Source organism: Sinohyriopsis cumingii, chromosome 8 (genome assembly GCF_028554795.1).
Source record: "Sinohyriopsis cumingii isolate HCF-2022 chromosome 8, ASM2855479v2, whole genome shotgun sequence".
NCBI lineage: Eukaryota > Metazoa > Mollusca > Bivalvia > Unionida > Unionidae > Sinohyriopsis > Sinohyriopsis cumingii.
This window is the reverse complement of record NC_142968.1, coordinates 81,904,252-81,915,979: the sequence shown is the minus strand read 5'-3', so window position 1 is coordinate 81,915,979 and position 11,728 is coordinate 81,904,252. Positions and strand designations below refer to the sequence as shown.

Sequence of the window (11,728 nt, the reverse complement as noted above, 5' to 3'; positions counted from 1 at the left end):
TTTACCCACGGACCTGGGTTCGAATCTACGTACAGTACGAATTAAAAATTCTCTAACCTGTATGATAGTATTATTAGCATTAAAATATTAATTAAAATCTTAAAATAATGATCATATTTGCTTGAATATTATATTTTCGTAGTGAAACTGAATATTACATTCCATATCATTGCATACGTTATTCGTTTATAAATCCGTACAGTACAATTATAATGTTGTCATTAAAAGACGTGTACGTGTTTCTACCAAAGTAAAGTCATCATAAAATATTTGATTAATTTATTTTCTTGTCATCTCAGCTCCCCAATTCATTATCTTCCTCTTTGATTGATCATGTTGCAATAAAAAAAATACTTTTGAAGTTTCAACTCTTTCCTTTTTAATGTATTGTTTAACATTTGCACACAAAGAAAGACGTCGACTTTGTTACATCATATTATCCATCACCTTTGTTTTGGTTGTTATAATACTCCTAGTTTGCTTTACCATAGTACTTAATCTTATAACTCCGAATTTAATCATGGTAGTTCCATCTCTTCCAACTCCGTATTCAATGATCCTGAACTATAAATAGATAACTTAGAATTGCACTAAAGACCGCGATAAAGTATTCTAATGTGTACTCGTTATGTTACCAACACTAGGCATGCTAGAGAATACACGTTTTGGTATACGTAGCTAGTTTCAGTGGTAAATTGTTTGTCAGCATTTATACATAAAGTAAACACAACCTTGGAAAGAAAGCGTACACAAAGATACAATACAATACAATAGCTCTGTTTCTCCCACGATACTACTATTTTTAATATTTAATTATTTATATTACAAAAGAAAAAAGTGTATACAGACAAAAACAAGCTATAATTAAACAAGGGCTTATTGCCATCGACTTATCTGAATGCAGATAGTTCATGTATTCACATATACAAAAAGCAAAGTATTCGAAAATAGTTAGCTTAGGAAAATATTTAAAAAGCACAGATAAAATAAATGTCCATGGTCTTTGACGCTGCTGAAGTCTTTGTACATAGCACATCTGCCAATACCACAATCTGAGTGGTGATATTATTGATCCTTTTAAAAGAATATGAACATTTTAATGCGAGCAAGTAAAAATCGTAACAATGAACAATGCTGTCAAACAAATACAGAAGTTACTAAAATGATTACGCATTTGACCATACAGAACGGGGATCTCTTCCTGGCAAATATGCAAGCACACGACAAAGGCAGGTATATTATACAAAACCAATATCCATTCCAACCAAGTCTAATAGAAACGCATATTGTTGTCGGCATAACAAGATCGTCTTCTAGACCTAGAGAGAATAGCAAAATGTAATACTGATCAAAGGCACTCTGTTGTAATATAAACACTGGATACATGTTAGGTCAATTATTGATGTTCTCTCTTCATACACTGAACATTATCGACACTCGATACCGATTACAAGGTAATTAAAACTTAAAAAGGTGTCAGCATTTTTTTTTGTTAGAATGAAGATTGAATTCGAATATAAATATACAAAGATCTACCACAGCGACGAATTAATCAACTTTTACTCCACTGGAACTTGTTTTTCAAAATTAGAAAATATTCACTACTTACCCTTCGTCTACCTCTTGCTTGCCAAGGCGATTAACCGATCAGCTAAGATCATAATTGGGCCACGCGTAGTGCAAAGCGTAAGATATACAAACTTGGTATCTCGGAAGCATGCAATAGTGAGTTATATTGCGAAAATCCAAACGTTGGTTATAGGTTTAATTGATGTACACTTAAACAACATTTATTTTGGGACATAATTCTAGAGAACAACATATTCACTTGAACATTTTCGTATTTTTGTGTATATTTAATTTTAGTTGTTTGTTTGTTTTATTAATTTGGAATATTCACTATATGCTATGGATAACTGAATTTTGGATTTGACCTTCAAATCGTTTTCATTTTCTAAATAAATTTTTACCTTTGGAAACGATTCTTACTCTTTTTAATTCTATGACCAAATAATGACTTAGTTTGATGATGAAATTTAACCTCACGTTTGAAAATATTTCACGTTTTTGAACAACTGACTGCTACACGACGAAACTGGATATGAAATCTAAAGTTTAGACAGAAGTTAACTAATCTACTTAAATGATTACTTGTCTGAACACTGGTATTATCCATGCACAACCATAATCGTATTATGCTGTGTCTCCATAAGTACTCTATCACCGAGGTTTTAGAGTCTCTTCAAAATGACCCTTGCAAAATATCTTCCCTGAAATGCCGATTAGTGAAATGACTTAGTAACTGTCACGATCTCCGTTATGTTCCGTTATGCTTCTGTTGAGTGATATGCTGGCGTCGCGCATGTCCTTTGTAATGAATCATTATTTTCTTCCAACAATGGCGATGTGGTTGCTGGGTGTACTTTTCACTCCTGAGCACATTGTCTTGAATTGATTTTCTTGCGAGCGCATTTCTGCTTGACAAGTAATCTAGTGATCTAGCACTGTATGCACTTCTTCGAGCTCCTATATGTTAAATCGGGGCGCCCCGAGTAGCCGAGTGGTCTAAAGCGCTCTTCGTTACGGATCACTGCCATCTCACCTCTGTCTGCGGCGGTTCGAGTCTAGGATTCAGCCAATGTGGGTATGTGAGAAAGCTTTCCAGTAGCTTCTCGTGGGTCAGTGGTTCTTTCCGGTGTTTTCCCGGGTTCTTCCTCCACCATTAATACTGGCCGCCATGTATAGCCTATCGTGTGCTGAAAAATGGCGTTAAACCCCACAACAACAACAACAACAATGTTAAATCGGACAATTCACAAAGCAATAGCAGAAATATGTCCGTTTCGCTGGAGTATAATTCGCGGTGGTGTTATACTCAGTGAGACAACTGTTTGCTCCTTTCGGCGATCACTTTCCGATCAATTTACTTCAAGGGGGCCGCCAGAGTGATATTAAGGATAATGGACTTCTTGGAAAACTGACCGTTAGATGAATTGTTCTTTCGATACATATATTATGCGTCTTTACTGTTTGACAAAATGATGCTGGAGCCTGAAGAATCTCAAGTGAGGAATGTACGTTATACTAGCTGTATCACAAAAGGTTATATAAATAGATGCTGAAATATATTCTATATCAACTAGTCCCTGCATACATGATACCTGTTTTAGAGACTAACCATGATGAAGCCTTTGACCTAAATTAAAAGGGAGGGGAGTTCATAAAGGTTGAATACAATTGATTTTCATCAATCTTAAAATAATACAAGGGGCTAGTAAAGACATGTTTGTTTAGAAAAGATTTACAGCTGATAAGCTGACATGAACCCTGCCAAAAACAACTAAAATGCATGTACCTTGTCATCTTACAACGGTTATGTAATCCAACACCTCCCGGGAGAAAGCAAATAAAAGAAGAATGTTGCACGAGAAGATAAAAATATTTTTTTTATATTCCTAATTGAACTGCTCTAAACAAACCAAGTAATTTACATCTGACATTCGATACTACAAAATTTCTTTTCAAACCAAAGTTAAACGACATAGTGTGATGAATATGTTAGAGTAAGCTTATTATGCTCAGCTAATTTAGTTAAGTAAGAGAAGTTTCGAAAATATCATGCCACTGAAGTCATTTTTCCTGATCAGTATTGAAAAACAACCAAAATGCTACAAAATATTACAAATTGAACTTTATCTAATCAAGAAGGTGCTTTCGTGGAGACATTTTACAACACTGAAGTATTCTTTTTAATTTTATAATTCAATGAAGAAAATAATACAATTTCCAACACAAGTTTTGATTTACTTGCAGCATGAATCTATTGTGGTACTAGACTGTTTTAAAACAGATGCCATTTCTCTTTATCCTCCTTCGACTCTTGTGGCCGAGTTATTTAACTAAGAGAACACAAACGATATAAAATGAAAAGAAAGTTCTAATGAGGACAGGTGTTAACAGGCTGTAATTAAAAGGAATTAATTTTAAGTAGGTTGCACTTATTGTGAACGTCTTAAGTTTTTTGAATGTTTACACACTGACACACAATCACCATCGAACCAAAATTATCCAATGAAAACAGACTATTTATATGTGGCAAAGGTCAATATTCAGTTATATTGTATTTATAGCAACACCATTTAATGTGGGGAATACAAAAGAAACAAAATATGAACTTCAAATTCTTTAATTATAACTACAAGGTCAAGCAATGTCACTTTCGAAACAATGATGTGAATCGATGGAAATGCTGATTTTAATCGGTTTTTTTTTGTTTCTCCTGAAGCCATTCTGTCAAGTCAAAACTTTCACTGCATAAAAAGAACAAAATGTATGCATAATTCATAAACCTGTATTGACAGAAGATGTAGTTTATATAGTCCTGCAATCAGTGTTTCGTCTGCCACGGTTTGCACGTCTGTAAACCTGAAAAATGTCATGTTTTCACTGGTGGTCACAATGAAGATACGCGACAATGTTAGAATTATCGATTGTTACTCAATGGTCAATCAAAATATATATCAATACAAATAATATTAAATTTGGCAGATTGCTTATGTATCTATTTATTTATGTATTTATTAATTTATTATTGCTCATCTTTCACTGACTTGACATGCGCGATAGTAATGAACCGATACTAAATTAGACATGTAAAATGGGAATGTACTTTACAGTGACATTAGCTGTTACTTTTACTTGATGACACGCTTTCGTTTTACTAGCAATACTAGCTGCTTAACGTTGTTCGTGGTACGTTTTACCATGTGCCTTTGCCATTTCGGAAATATACAATTCTGATATTCATGTAGTCTTATGAAACACATTTGTTCACCTTATATAAGCAACATATCTAAGAAAAGACATACACACATACATTTGATATTTCCTTCATGAAGATATCGTGTACATTTTGGCAATACAATAGTTGCACTACTGTACAGTTTGAAACATGCTAGAGTCGACCAAGCAATTTTAGGAAAATATGCAAAGTCAAGAGTAAAACGTAATAAAAGCAGCGTCTTCTGAAATTTCAATTCTATCAGGTCACATGAATATGTGCAGCTGACCAAGGACTCATAACGAACAGTGAACGTTTCAAGATTTGTTAAATAATGGCTGCATATATATTGCCTAATATTTTTTTATGACCATTTCTAGCCGACTATTTAATTTTTCCGTGACATATCTGCTGGCGTTTTATATGCCGATGTAGTCATCTAAAGAAGTTTCATCAATGTAAATCGGATTTCTTTGTAATTGATCGAGAACCCATTACTTTGAAATGCTCAGAGATATCTGCCTACCTGATTTTCTTGAGACAATACCTTTTATTATGCGACTACCTTTCACGTATTTTACAAAATATGAAATGTTTTGGCATTAATTACAAGACTGACCAGGATATGAAAGGAAATAAGTTTTATTTCAGCTTTCCTAGACCGTGATAACCATGTTCGATATGTATTGACTAACCTGGCCGTCTCTTTTGATTTTATTTCTTTATTTTTACTTGTAGACCAGAATTAGAATCACAATTGTTTTCAGTTGTACGATTGCACTTGACTCTAAATGCATCTATGGATATGAACAAAATGAGAAACAAAATGTCCGTCAACAGCAACTTCTTACACCGTTTGAATATCTTTGTAGTCTGCATTGAATTAACAATTGTCTAAGAACAGTCAATTAAGTCCAGCGATCATTATGACTCAAATTTTAAAAACTAATAGACGAACTTCAGACTTACGCTTTTTGACAAGTCAGTGATGTTCCCAGTAAACTAGTGGCGACAGCATATTCCTATCCTCGTGTGTGTCCTTTCCACAGGATGGCATCGATAAGGATGAGGACATTTCTTTGAGTTCGGTATTTTGCCATCACATCGATACAAACCAAAGGGATTGCCATACTCCAAGGGGAATCCATGTGGACAAGTGTAATCAGCTGTAACAGACAAGTACGTACTCGTGAAATGTGTAACCTTCTTTTAAGTTAAATACCAATCGTCCCATATTATATATCAGGAAATCATACGTGTTTGTAGCATAAAGCTGTATTAGCACCGTAAGTTATCCTGAATGGTGTGTGATATTTCAAGAGAAAGGGTATAACGTCCACAAATATGTGGAAAAAGGAAAAGGGGCCTTAAGATGACCAAAAATAAAGTTAGCTTGTAAATTATTTCCAATAGATATAAAATAAATTATGTAGCGAACTCCAAACAACATATGATGTTATCAAATTATATGTCGCTGCAACCGATCATATAAATCTGCTAAGATAATTTAATTTTGTAGCAATCACTAATAATACCGTTTATCATGTCGGACTGCAGCTGCAGCCTCTTAATGATATCATCGCATCATTAAGACTAGCAATTACAACAAATACTAAAAAAGAAAACAAAATGCATATAGGTGTTATTATTATTGTTCTTACTGAAATGCAGATTCATAACAAATAAGTACACAGAACAGGCAGACAGGCCGGAACGAGGCAACAAAAGATGAATACATACAGATCGCTTTATCTAAACAGCAGTGGCCGGGAAATGGAACTGGTGGAAAATGTGGAACGCATTTATATCCCTCTGGACATACGAAGTGAAGTTTCGGATCGCACGGCAAACGGCTTGAACTTCCATCCGGACAAGTTGTAATACCTGCAAACAGAAACCATGGTTTACGGTCAATAAGGACATGTAGTTATAGATGTAGTAATCACGCTGCATGAAAATGAGGAATCATAAACAAAAGCAAATAATACACACACATAAGTATCTAAATGTAATATTTGTTTTTACGAAATTGTTATAAGCCAAATTGTTCCAAACTTGCTAACATCATTGTATTATTAACTTACGAAGGTAAGTGCCTTGAGCATGAATTCCATCTCTCTAAACTGCTATTGACGTTTAAATATATTCCTAAATGCGAGAGAAAAATACTATTCACTTAGGTGTTTTTTCTAATGAAACATTTTTTGTGTGTATTACATTGTCCATTTATTTCAAAAGTACGTTGCTACGAATTTGGGTTTATAACAAATAATTTACATTTTAATTTGGAGAATTTGATGAATTTCAAATGGATTAATTATGAATGCATAATTGCGCCAATCTCAAGGTTCTAAAGCTGAATTTTATGTTTTAGTATCAGACTATATTTGTGTTAACATTTTACATTCTCTACATCATCCGAATTATCATTTCCACAATTAGAAAATTTTTCCATAAATTGGTAATGATGGAGATGAGTTTGAATAACGAAAGGAAAGTTAGAAAATACCCCCACAACTGAACAATCTACTAGAACAGTTCGTTTGTATCTGATAAATACATTGCTTTCAAATTAGCAATTACCATTGATTTTATAAACTCCAAGACAATAGAGCATACAAATATATCTCGGTAAAATATAGCAACATATGTTTAACACATAAAAGGGAAGACTCCATCTGAAGGTACTATTGTTAATTCCAACAAATTAATGACCTACAGATAAAATTAGTTTCAGTATAGTGAACTGCTCCAAAATGGAACAACCTCGGTCGTTTAGGTAAAACAAAAATAATGCAATCAGGTAAATAAAGCTGGTTGAGTATCCGAAGATTGTTTAAGATGGGGACAAAAAGGACAATTATTTTGAAACAAATTAGCACGTAGTCATTGTTTCACTCTATTCTTTTTATTCGACTTATACTTTTTAATTCGTTTTATACCCATCCTTCTAGTTGCCTCATTACTTTGGCTTGATTTATTTCACATGTATTCTTATCGTTTAAGACATAAATTTGCTCCAATGGAGAGCTATCATGATAAATGAAATATCGAATGTCTTTCTTTATATAGGTTTAATGCGTTAGGCTACTTATTTATGCATGTTCAAATCGATCGAAATACAAACTATAATTATCTGCAGAACTTATTTTAAAGTATGATGCCGCGTAATGCCACATCATCATTTTACAAATGTAGTACACTTTTTCAGTCTGATTGTATGTATGCCTGTCGTGGTACTGATAGTGACGGCCGTATTAGTATTAGTAGTGATGATGGTGACGACGATAGTGGCAATAATAATGGTGATAGCGATGGTCATAGTGGTAGTTGTGGTGATGATTCTGACTTCTTTTAAACACTTTTTATTTACAGAAGCCCCCAAGGTAAGTACAAAAAATCAAACAAGACGTATAGAGTATTAAATGCTAAGCATTCGTTGATTGTGAGCCCTCTCTCCATTAATAATTTACTTTTATAACGTAGCTGATGTGGTTAATGACGGAATAAAATTGCAAATAATGAAACATGACAATGAGGTATTAAAAGAAATTCGGACATACAATATCGTTATAACGCAACACAGGAGATGCTAAGATCAACACATTGTACTGTATACACGAAAATAAATTCAATGTGGAATAAGAAAAATGTGTGAAGATAATAACATTGACGGAGCGGGTAGAGAGAGGACATTACATTTACCTTGGATTGCATATATTTGTATAACAATCCATTATATACTGGGATATAACAGGTTAAAATAAGAGAAAGTCGATTTTTAACGTGTATATTTGTACAAAATTAACCAACACAAAGCTGCACATTACACACCTGATAGAAGGTTGCAGTGAATTGTAGAGCACAAGATTCCGCTTGAAATAGTTTTGCAATTCTAACGCTTATAATTTTATTTATTTTAAGCAAAGGTACGATTCCAAACCTTGTACTTGCAATATTTGTGAGACAGATACGACTTAAGTGCGGAGAATAAATTTGATGCGGCTCTGTGTATGCTAGTGATGGTTGCTACAGGCTCCGTTCAAGTTAGCGATACATACGGGCTATATGCAAGCTTGAAATTCATATAACCAAATTCCATATAGATATAATTTGCTTCCGTGACTGCCAATATTTTAGAGTCTATTAACAAGGCAGTAATAACCAAATTTGTACAATTAAATGCAATTAACATATTCTGGAAATAAAGATGAATTAGAAAGACATACTTACAGTGTTCCCACAGGCATAGGCCTATGACAATCAAGGCTAAAAAGTGCTGCATGTCAGTAGCTTCCAGACCTAAGCTGTCCAGGACACTGCAGATTATTAGTTTCAGGTGTACCTTTTATACAAGCGATGACTAAGATATGTCAGTGTGCAGGTCATACAAGCGAGACATGAATTGTTTTTTTAAAAGTGTTTAATTTCAAGACATAATTGTAATCAGTCATGCAACAAAGTGAGACTAAACGTGTCAAATATCAATCAAATTCTCTCCCTTTGACCCCCCCAATAACATGATGGGGTATTTTTCCATTTTGTTTCCAAACGATTAAGTGGTGTAGAAAATTGAATCAATTATAAAAACTCTTATCGCTACCTCATTTTTCGTCAGATTAAATAATCAGAATATTAAAAGGTTCATGCAGGCTAGAACAGAAACAATGTAGACAGACGAACTATTGGCATATTGGCATGTAGAAAAAAACTATGACTCATTTTTATAAATTAGTTTTGGGCAGTTGGCATAAATAAGAGTCAATCGAAATCTCTGTCCTTTATAAGTTAAGAACAAAATTCCTGTAAAATTTCCAAGGCTTATTCATAAAAAATTTAACTTTCCATCAAAGAGTCTCTGTCAGACTCTGATATATATATATATATATATATATATATATATATATATATATATATATATATATATATATATATATATATATATATATATATATATATATATATATATATATATATATATATATATATATATATATATATTGTTCACTTTATACTATAAATATATATTTGCGTTTAGAATTGACTTTGGTTTGGTCCAATAAAATATATAATAGTCTACCTGTCTAGTGACATCTATTTTGCAATGGGCATATTATATAGCTAATATAGATTACAAATTAGCTCATTATTAATTTAGGTACATATGTATACTTATGTCTGAGTTGAAAACATTGTATTTCCACTTGGAAATTCAAGGTCTTGTTGACAACGTAGAATGTTTTAGAAAGGAGTTTGACCTATATCAATGACTCTGTCATTCTTCTTTGCTTTTCAAATTTACGTTCTTAACTTCAAAAGTACTCATTCCTCGTTTGACTTCTTAAGAGGACTGTGATCTATTGTTGTGTTCAGCTTTTGATTTGGGCGATCTGATTTATTTAAACTAATCAGTGGAATTACAAAGTACTCAAATACAATTTTTCAGCCTAAATCATTATTTTGGAATTATAGTGAAGTTTGTTTAGGGACATTTTGAATTATATCAGTGTGATGCATCAAAGGCCTGTTGGCATATTATCACATTAGAGGCTGCTGGTACATCATGGCGTTCAGTTCGGATTAACTCTTGAATTCATATGTAACTATATATTGGGACGTATGATATAACTATTTTGACTATAATATTTTAAAATTGAAAATACTGTAAGATTTTTTTAAATTTTCATTTTGTATTTAGCGAAATAAATTAATATTTTAAATGTCACAAACCCTGTCGATGTTCACTCTTTTCTTTTACGTAATTTAAGACCATATACGTGTAATACTTATTTTATAATAGGAGAAAGCAAGTTCCTAGAAATATGTAATTGGGTGTATTTCTTTTTCTAAACTGTTACTTAAAGGATCTGTTTCTAGCGGCATATATTAAGCAAACATTCTTCAACTATAGCTAAATCCATAACTTGTAAGTATATTTTGGCTAATGGCAATGGTTTATTGTGTTGACCTTATCCAAAGAAACAACCCGTTAGAAATAAATTCTAAGTTAGTCTCCAAAAAGCGAATTTCTTTGTTATTCAAGGTTGGTGGACAAACTGCAAAAGGTCATGTTAGCTTGGTTTTGTCATCCAATTCCTGTTATATTCTTTTAACCTGTCTTTTTCATCATACATAGTATGTATTTGCAATATTGTTTATAAACATTTATATGATTCATTCAGTTCTGAATGTATCTATACTTCATACCATTTCTGGTTGAACCGTATTAATTCATCACGTTGATGCAAGTGTCTGCATAGCGATCTTAGCTTTAAATGTATCTGTTTAGTTTGCAAAAGTTTATTCCATGTTTTTACAATATGTGTTAAATTCTCTCAAACTATTATCTAATTTATAAATACTTTTTAAAATACAAAATCAATATTATTCATTAATTCTCAGTCAAAATTATTATCACGCAATTGATTTTTGCAGCAGCAAACTTCATTTGCAGTCTTGGTAATGCTTGTTATTTTCATATCATAACTTTGTCAGGTATATAAGATACAAGTGGTAGATTTCCTTATAGATTAGAACGATTTCGTATTGTTTTTTTCCCCCGTTATTTCAGGTAAATCATTCTTTCATGCGCTGTGACAAATTGTCACTTTAAGCGGTTACTTTTCTTTCATCTTTATTAGCACTTTAAAAGTCTTTAAGTACCTTTTGATTTGCTTAATAGGTTTCTTGAATTTAAACATGGTGGTCTTTCTAACTGCTCAAGTTGCAATTCCAACTATTATTAAACATTTCTAGAGAAGTTTTTCGTTTGGTTTTTAGTATGTTCGACCGCTTGGTTTGTCATCTTAAATTTACATTTTGATTCATCATTTATTTTAATTTTGATTTTGTAGAGAGGGTAATAAGTCACCTCTAAACACGTTATGTGCTTCTGAGAGCTTTTAATGTTTGTTTTGTCGTCAATATGTTTTGTATCACTTCAGCTTT

The 11,728-nt window shown here is 32.7% G+C and overlaps 1 long non-coding RNA gene across 1 annotated transcript; it reads right to left on the bottom strand.

The window, feature by feature from the left end:
• Positions 1–4,170: 4,170 nt before the first annotated feature.
• On the bottom strand, positions 4,171–9,103 carry LOC149793990 (uncharacterized). Its single transcript, XR_016422601.1, has 4 exons — positions 9,014–9,103; positions 6,521–6,664; positions 5,750–5,946; positions 4,171–4,425 (listed from the first exon to the last, which is right to left on the bottom strand). It is a non-coding gene; the product is annotated as an uncharacterized LOC149793990 (long non-coding RNA).
• Between the last annotated feature and the right edge of the window lie 2,625 nt (positions 9,104–11,728).